We start from the raw sequence: 10,486 nt of genomic DNA on the forward strand, positions 1-10,486 counted from the left end.
GAAAGGCCTTTTTCCACAACCATAATTAGCTATAATTATTATGTGACCTCTCCAAGCAGCCAAAGTAAATGAGCACCTGTCAATGGGCATAAACTTTGGTTTTGCTGATGCTCTGTACAGGAGGGAACAACACAGGAGGACTACCAAAAACAAATAAATAGATACAAAATCTGCTAAATATAGGATGAATGAAATACTCATGTGCTTATTTTAGTCCTTCTCTTGAAGTTGGCAGTTCAAATGTAAGAACAGTTAATTATGTGATAGGGATATTTGATAAAATGGAGGATGGACAGCACTACAAAAAGTGCAGAGTGCAGCAAAAGCCCCTCTTTGTGAACTGAATGGTCTGTGTCACTGAGTGGCAAGGACGATCTTCTCTTTGTCAAACTCCCTCCTAAATCACGCGCCACATCAGAGCAAGGTTGATTAACACCTGCTTTCAATTAAGTGTCTTTCTCATAAAGCGCTGGTTGGAACCAGAAAAAAAAGGCCTCACGCCTCGTCACGTCGAAGATGTTCTTGAATTAGAAAGCTATTAAATCAGAGGAGCAGACGCACGGCATTGCGAGGGGCATCGTTTATCTTCATTTGAGCGGGCCCTCCATGATCATCTCCACAGGGGCGGCTAATTGAAAAAGGGCTCCAGAAATGCGATTGTTAGCAGCGATAATAATTTATTACTCTCAGCTTGTGGAGTCCTGGGAGTCATTTGTATTCATTAGTGTAAATTCAAATTATGTTTGCGATTAAAATGTGACTTTGACAGGCAGAGGGGCCTCAGACAGGGACAGGCACTGATGAGACCTTTGCTCCGGGTCACTGCCTCCCACATTCGCCTCCTACTAAGTACGTGGCGGAGAAGCCTTCTTTGCCTCACCACCATCAATCTGTGTCTGATTCAAGTTGAGACGTCAGCCTTGATGGAACTCTACTTAGGCGTGTGTGTGTGTATGCTGATGAGAACACATCAGCAAATGAACCTACCTTCTAAAATACAACACCAATCAGATGCAGAATAAGACACGGGTGCTACCCAGTAAAGAGTCTTCTCTTTTATTTAGCCGGCAGTCACTGTTATCAGCAGGAGTGCAGGTTATTATTTGTCATGCCTGACTAATATTGACCAAGCTTTTCTCTAAATGTCAGGCAGTGATTTCTTTGACATCCAAGAGATGGCAGTTAAGTAGGTCAGTGTCATTGTGATGAACATCAACCATGGCGGGTCACTGACTGGGCTGCTCCTCCACTTGCCCGCCTGTCACAAACTACTGAGCCAGAGGAGGCAAAAGGAGCTGAGTGCTCCTTTATTGAAGCCTGGTAAATTACAAATACAGGCTGTAAAGTGAGGAACTTTATCAGATATACACTGCCAAAGGTCATATTTTATTGACCTGACAGGTCGCTGGCAGGGGGCCTGCTGGAAAAGGTGACAAGGCTGGAGCAAAGGCTGATGGTTAAGGGCTGTTTGTGTTGGATATGGAAATGTCAAACACGGCAGCTTTTAAGAAAGAACAGCTTACGTTTTTTAAAGCTTTTTTTTCTTTGCTTTTTAATGAACTCAAGCCACATGCAAATGTTCTATGTTAGTACAGATTTAGTCCCAATCTGCCAAAGTGATGGTGCAGATTATATTTATTAATTTATGTGGGAATGAAACTATGTATTTAGAGTAACATGGTAATGTCTAAAACCATTACCTATTTACAATATAATGCACGTATTTACTGTTTATATTGTATTGAGAAGTGAATGAGTAAATGAGGGAGTGATTTTGAACAAAAAACCATATTTCTTTTTTGTTTTGTTTTTAAAGATTATTTTTTTTAGCATTTTTAGGCCTTTATTGACAGGACAGCTGAAGAAATGAAAGGGGAGAGAGAGGGGGGAATGACATGCAGCAAAGGGCTGCAGTTCGGATTCAAACCTGTGCTCGCTGCATCAAGGGGTAAACCTCTATATATATATATATATATATATATATATATATATATATATATATATGGGTGCCCACTCTACCAACTGAGCTATATTTCTGTAGAAACCTTTTTTTATAACACTGACAATGGTATATTACATGCATCATGAAGTTATAGCCATTCGTGCCTGTATGATTTTTTTTTTAATTGGTGGGGATACCAGTAGATGGGGCTAAGAAGCCTGACTGTCATTACATTAAAATACCTTTTTTAGAGGTAAAAATCATTCTTCATAAAGAAATAGCAGTATTCGTTAGAAGCTGTATGATTACGTTTTTCAATGAACCCTTTAAAAGCTGTGTGTTAAGGTGCCTCAGATCAGCCTATGTACACAACAACTTTCTATGATTCTTCTTGTACGCTGAGACATCCTTGGCTGACTTGGGGCCCACAGAGGCATACATCGCCCTCCTAAAGCTCTGCGGCATGAAAACAGATTTCCCCTCTCAATTATGCATGAATCACACACTTTAAAACGTCATACATTTCTATGCACACATGGGAAACATGCAAACACACATTCACACACACACACACACACACACACACACACACACACAAACACATACACACTGTATACCTGTGGAAAATCCCAGAGTTTCCTACTGACCCTGGTCCAGACTTGACACTGGAACAGGAGCACCAGCTTACATCAATGGAGCTTTTCTCTCAGGTGGAGGGAAACCTCATTCACACACACACACACACACACACACACACACACACACACACACACACGTGCAGAAACACACTCATAGGGCAACCCCCTCATCACTCCCACGCTCCAGCCTCTGTAAATGTCAGACCGTGGGAGAGAGGGTTTATCTTGGAGCAGTATGGTATTTTTACACCTTTCGTTACTGCGTGTCTTATACACACACACACGCACACACACTGAGGTCTTCCACTGGCCACCAATGAAGGGCAAACCTTGGCCTTGGTGCGCTACCTCAATGTGCACAACACAAAAATATCAAAACACTTGAACATGTATGCTCTAAGACATCCTTTCATGTCTTTGCAAAGTTTAACCATTTGTTAAAATCGGACTCAGTGTCCATAATGACGGGAAACACTACTGGAAATTCTTGAAGGTGAAAAAGAATTTTATGTCACAAGGCTTATGATTCTTTTTATTTGGATAGTAGAATTCATGTTATTATGAATTTGTGTTTTTATATAGTTGTTTTCCACTTGAGGTTGTTATTGCACACTGTAGTTCCACCTTTTTTTTTGTGTTTGTCATACGTTATCTGCCTGTACAGCTTTTCTCTGCTCTGCCATTAGCGAGCTCCATTAGGGACTCCCTGACTTCCTGTGTTATACAAACTTCCTACCTAGATGCACTCCTGGAAGAGAGGGTATTTTTTTGAGTAGATGGCCTTTCCTGCACTGAAATGTAGTGTTTTCCTTGTTTGAGGTTGTAATGTTAGCTAGGGTTAGAGATTAAATCATGGGTAGTGTGGGCGGTTAGCTCAGTTGGTCGAGCAGGTGCATGTATATGGAGGTTTGTTCCTCGACGCAGAGGGTCCAGGGTTCGAGTCTGACCTGTGACGGTTTCCTGCATGTCTTCCCCTTCTCTCTCCCCTTTCATATCTGACCTGATTGCATCGTTGTAGGGGAACCAGTGGTCAGTTGGGTCCTAATGTCCCACATCTGGATCAACCCCATCACATATGTAGTGTCCTAACAGGAGAGGAAGCAGTGAGGAAATATTTATATTTGTCTTGGACTCTCTTAATTAAAAAAAGCACATGTATAAAGACATGATATTTTACAATTATTATTATTATTTTTATTTTTTACAGCGACCAAAAGTAGTAGAATGTAAGACAGTTGTTGTCAAACAAAGAAAAAAAGATTCTTCTTGATTTATGAAGTATAAATAAAATAAAATAATTTATTATCTTACTACTTCTTGCTGTTGGGGAGATGTGGTTGATAAACACATATCAGCCCCAGTCTGATCTTTACCTGGTTGGAGGACACCACTAGCTCTCTGAGCAGGACAATGGGGTCAAGGACCTTTTTAAGCTGGAAGGACGGAGTAAACTTGAAGCGCTGCAGGTGCAAGACCAGCACTCTGTAGACAGAAAGAAAAGGTGAAGAATATGGCGTTACAAATTCTTTCTATTGGTGTTTTCTATGTTAAATCAATCACTAAAACAATCACTCTTTTGCGTCAGTGAAACAGTTTGATACCACTGGGTTAACTGAGCACTGTTGTGAAGCGTTTAGTCATTTGTGATGGATGTGATGTCACTCACTTTGGCAGGGTCAGAAATGACGAGCGCTGGCCTGATGTGGTGGCACCACACTCGCAGTTGTACTCCAACTCTTTCTCCTGCAGAACAGCACAGGACCAACATGCTTTCACTTCTATACTGGATTTACATGCATGACAGCAACACAACTATGTATCCACACACATGCTGACATAAGCAGTGGTGGTGGGATAGAAATGTGTCAGTGTTTTCTACATCATATGATCACAGCATCTCAGTCGGTTCTAGTGTGAATGAATGAGGAGAGGTGTTTCATACCATCAGGTAATCCTGGAGCATCTGCTCCATGGTTCCGCCTACAGGTACCAGGTCTAGGGAGAGGTTTGTAAATTCCTCCTCTCTGCTGGATCCTACACCATACCTACACATTAAAAGGACAATACAGTTGTAATAGTGCTGCATACTGCTGTGTGCGTGCGTGCGTGCATGTGTGCATGTGTGTGTGAGTTGTGCGCAACTGTGTACTTGTACCTCTTGCAGGTCCTGGTGTTAACCATTTTAAACACCATGTGATCTTCCACCGGACAGCTGTAGGATCTGCCCATGCTGGCTGACATCACCAGAAGCCGTGGGCTCAAACATCTTATCTGCTCCAGCATGGAGGTGAGGAACTCATGAGCATCCTGCAGATACGCGCAATCATACAAATGTATATACAGAGGGGAAACTATCAAGAAGTGTTGAAAACAGCAAACCATAAAACCTGATTACTCACCTTCTGCGAGATCCCGGAACTCTGGAGACCAAATCGCCATCTTGAATGCACTGAATACACTTTATGTCTTGCATCACCAGAGAAGTGACACCCTTTGATGTCCATAAATGATCTGGAGAGTGGGTAAAAGGGGTCAGAGTCATTGACTCTACCATTAAGATTTGGGTGTTCAGGGTACAACTTATAGATAAAATGAGTGGTTGTGTCTGAGAGGTGCTGTACCTCACAAGTGCAGCCTCAGGGATCAACCTCCAGACCTCCTCCTGACGGCTGATGGCTTCAACAAAATCCTCCATGTCAGGAGGCTCTGCAGGCAGGAGTTTTCTGGAAATATTCAAAGTGGAAACAACCCATGATAATTAATGGGAATTCATTGGAATTAACGGGGAATAACAGGAATTAAATGGAAATATATGGGTTACTTACTCAGGCTGTATTTAACCATGTCATATGCAGATAGAAACAACCTTGCACTATATAAATCAAAAGCACACATTATCCATTTATTTGCTGAATAAAGCCACTAATTTGTCAAATTATGTGAAATGTATCATGTGATGAGTTAGCTAGCTAGCAATTAACTAATGGGGAAATGGCACTTTGAAAGTTCAAGCCGACAATGTGGGCCGTGTGCAAACTTAAAGTGAACAACTCATTTATTTTACAATAAAGAATTAATAGAAACAAATAAATTAAAACATTATTGAATAAATTAATACATTAATTAAACTCAATTAGCATGCTAAATCAAGCTACATCACACATGGTAACAGCTAGCCCAACTAGCAAAAACACTAAAGGTGTTACGTTATAAACTGTGTAGCTAGGCTACTATCTGCTGGTTAGCTGAAATTTCGTAAAAAATATAAAATATATTTACTCCAGTAATATAATCAAAACTTTATGTTAGTCATTTGGCCCGGACAGCAGTGCAGTAGTGTGTGCTGCACATGTGATGGTAGAATGCACTGTGCATGCAGAGGATTGTAATTTAACTGAATTCTTATTTAATGAAATGCTGCTCAATTAATTAGGCATACTTCAACATGCCATAAGACGTAGGACTGCTTTTTTATGTGTATTTTTCACCAAATAAGTTAAGTATTAAAAGGTATGATTTGTATAGGCCTATCAAAATTGTGCAAAACAATTCCCAAGCTTACAGTAACTTCCCTTGGAAATGTACCAATCAAAATTACAACAAATAATCAGTGGGGCAGGAAGTTTAATCTTCAACTGCAGTTGATGCTTCATTGTTTCTGGGAAATATGAAGGTATACTATCAACGTAATACTTGTGGGAGCACGTGCAATTAAACAACCTGACATTAAATCAAACCAAAAAAAGCAACATCTAGCTACTGATTTGGATGCTACGTAGCATGTTCATTTACTGTAGCATGTTCCAGTGCACTGGCAGCTGTTGTTTGTTTCTCCAACACATAAAAAATGGTTGTGTGTGTGCGCTGCAGGAACGGCGGTGGCTGGCAGTGATAGGGCTGACGGGGGCCACTACAATGCCTGTCTCCCTCCCTGCTGTTCCACTCAGGAGCCTAAACTACTAATGGCCCCCTAATGTATAAATACCATTCTGAAGGCATTAGTCACACTTTCTCTCTTTCTCTGACACACACAAACATGTATGCACACTCACACTCAGAGAGGCAGGTCTATAAGGCATTAGTCACAGTGGCAGCCCTTCCTATGGTTGGATTGCAATTGAGGGCCAAGGCCAGGGGCTGAGGGTCTAAATTCTCCTGCACAAACAATGTATGTCAAAGAGGCCCATCAGAGGCATTCTTTTAGGACGGGAAGATGTTGTTTAGAGCACAAAGAGAGGGCAGCAGGACCGTGCCAGAGACTGGTGAGGATAGAGATGTGTGTATCTAGAAGCGCAGGTTGCTGTTGTTATGTGTGTTTTCTGTGAGTGCATGCATGCCGTTCTGTTGAATAAATGTCCAGTGGGTTGAGTGAATAGAGCAGTGCTGACAGTTTTGCATGTATAGAATAGAATTGAAAAACATGTTTACTTTGAAGCTGTGTGGATGCAGATGCAGTGGAGATCGTCTTTTTTGTTTTTATTTCTGATGGCGTGAAGTGAGACCACAAGCAGAGGAAGACAAAAGCTTCTCCAATACCCGGGGATTTGTTGACAGCTAAATATCTTCATTCTAACATGAGGCATTACGGATGCAAATTGCTATTTAGGTGCATGTGGGCAAGAACAGCGAAGATCATTAATTCTTATTTAAAGCATCATTTATCACAGCTATATGAAGACTGTATGAGCAGTCATTAATCACTGTATGTTGAGTAAAACTCTTGTGTACAAAATTGAAAATGTGTGCATGCTTTTTTTCGTGTGTGTGTGTGTGTGTGTGTGTGTGTGTGTGTGTGTGTGTGTGTGTGTGTGTGTTTGAGGCTGTGTGTGGGCGCTTGAGTGTGACCTTACCCTAACATTCTGACATTTTCCCACACACATCAAGGAAGCTATGAGCTGACAACCAAAAACACTTTGACAAAGTCATTATCTTCCTCCTTCCACCACGTACCTGATGTTCTTCACAGCCAGTTGAGGCACATATTTCTAATTGTTAAAGGAGTAGCAGGGGCCCCAAGAAAAGATAGTCAATTTTGGTGGGAAACATTAAATTAGACGTGTGCAGGAGCCTCTGTGCTATACTGTGATATATACTTATATATGATTGATCAACTCACCAGTGTCTTGCTGAATCTGCTGGCCTGGCTGGTCAAGGTATTCAAATGTAAACATCAGAGTAAACACAGTGGTAAAAAGTGAAGATGGCTATCAGCTACGACCTATGGCTACGATCCCAACTACATGGACAAGCAAGATCTCTGCGTCCATCTCCATCTCTACGTCAGAAGGGCCACAGAGGCAAGCGTGGAGGAAATTGAACACCGACTGCGACTTCTCTGCTGGGTGTCCTGCTGGCCTGTGTTCAGGCGGCGGATGGTGAGCTGGGTGGCCTCCGCCGGTTTCCAGCGGATGTCGGGAGCTGTGGTGTCCTTTCCCCGAGACTTGGCTGGATCCTGGAGTGCCACCAGTACCATTCAACTGCTTGACCGGTGTGCCGATCTGACGACCACATTCTGCTTCATGATGAATCATGCACAAGTTTAAGGAGCTGATGGGATTTTAATGTAAATTAAAGTAATTGATTGATTGATTGATTGATATGATAGACATGTATAAACATTTAACAACTCCTTTGATGCTAACAATCCCAGGAAAGTCTTACATTTGCTTAAACTAACAGATGGTCCTGGGTCAAAAGGCCGTCATGCAGCTGCTAAAGTACAAACCCATATTTCAGTCTATTTAACAATTAGTGAACCTCACAGCATGGGACATGGAGATCATTACTGGAGGGCATCAATCAGACCCCTGAAATCAACCGTGGCCATGCAACTGTTACTGAGCCGTGACAACTCTGTGCCTGTAAACTTATAACAGGGGCTGTAAAACACATAAGGAGTCTTTATTCACCTTTTTTTTTAGTTACATAGTATTCTCCTATCACATTGCTTTAACCAACCTATTTTAGAGTGCAAACAATTTACAGTTTTTTTCGATTGCTAAACGACAGTGGGCACAACTGGAGTCACATGTGCAAAACTCTAACTAAAGTCTGCACAGCAGCAGTTCATGTGGACCAAACTCTAGTTCGTTTTTCATTGCTTGAACACAGTTTTCAAAACTCTACAAACTTATCCCATGACTTTAACCACAACGTGCACAACACTGTAGATTTACAGCACTTTGTTCAAATGCTAACACACTGCTGTCAAAACTGTTAACCATGCATTCAAAACAGTATAGATTTCAGTCTGGTGCCTATCAAACACTGCTGATTGCAATTTTAGCTGAAAGCCTAAGTAGGTGTCTTATTTTAGACTAGTTAGTGAACATATATGGTATTTATACAGAGAAAGCTCAGAAAGCCTTTTTTTGTATACAAACACCAAATAAGAATGAAACAATTATACACTGTACCGTTTGAGAGAAACAGGTAAAATATCAAAGATTACAATATGTCCAGGTAAGATGTCTGAGGTTATGTACACAGCTATAAAAACACTACAAACACTATATCTTTACAATAGTAAAACTGTGTTCTTACTGTTTTTCAGAAAGTAATGGCGGCGAAAGCAATAGAAACACCACATTCATTTTTATTTAGAGATGATGCAGACATCCAATGTGATGAAGAAAACTTGCCACATGATGCTGGAGAGTGGCAGGATTAGTCACACTATTCTTTGTTATTGTTGCGTATGTACCTTTAGTTTTTTTTCCCCAGTAATTCCATAAATTACTAGAGACAAAATACTTTATTGAAGAAAACTGCTGATTTTCATTCCTTCTTTTTTACCTTATGTAAAAATGGGTATGCTATACAATCTATATTTTTTCCTTAAATAAACTGTTGAGTAGTGTCAAGTCACTCAAATTGTTCAAACTGTAAAGATGAAAATGTTTGTAATTTCTGTATTGGTGTTTGATGCTAGTGTTTTTACCCTCAGTGTGTTCTGAATGACAGTGTGTGTTATCTCAGTGAGGATTGTGCAGAGTGTTTCGCTGCACTGAGCCTGTTTTGCAGGTGATGTGAACTGTTTAGCTCAGGTGACTGTTGGTAGTGCAGACTGTAGTTTGAGTTTTGCACATGTGACTCCAGTTGTGCCCACTGTCGTTTAGCAATCGGAAAAAAACGTAACAGTCTGGTCTATGTAGAAACTTTTCTGGTCTATGTTCAGGCAGAATCCGATTACAAGCCAAGACCAAACTGAGAGCCTTAGAGAACATTGATACCTTGTTTTCATCAAAAACTGTGTATGGTTTGGCGCGTTTGTATTCGTGTAGGCTGTTATGTGACTGACCAGGAATGTGTGTGTGTGTGTGTGTGTGTGTGTGTGTGTGTGTGTGTGTGTGTGTGTGTGTGTGTGTGTATATATTAAAATAACAGTGTTTCTCTTAAGTGGCTGGAAACTCTAACGAGCTAGCAGCATTTGGAGGGGGATTCCATTAGAAAACACCTCACCAGGGCTTTCCTCGACATCCTTTTCCTCCACCCGCGCAGGCACCCACGCTCGTACACGCTAATGGACAGTGACATGCATACACACAGAGAGAGTGAGGCATGCTAATTTCTGCTTCTCTTGGACAATGATAAAACCCTGCAGGAAGTCAGCAGGTTGTTTGGATTCATTGGTGTTATTAAGACATCAAATAGCTGGAGCGTAGGAGTGCGTCTGCACAGAGCTTCACTCTTTTTCACTCTCTGAGGACCCTGAGTACAACACACACCTGACACATTCTTTCAGCTGTACAGCTGCTACATAGTGTAGCTTTTCCAAGTACAGTGATGAATCAGTGTCTGTACATTAAATACTACATACAAGTCTCCCTGTCTCACCATTATTAATCCCTCCTCCCTCTCATTAGAGTCATATTTTACTCCTCATTTCATTAGTGTTCAGCTGATG

Source organism: Perca flavescens, chromosome 17 (assembly GCF_004354835.1).
Source record: "Perca flavescens isolate YP-PL-M2 chromosome 17, PFLA_1.0, whole genome shotgun sequence".
Classification (NCBI taxonomy): domain Eukaryota; kingdom Metazoa; phylum Chordata; class Actinopteri; order Perciformes; family Percidae; genus Perca; species Perca flavescens.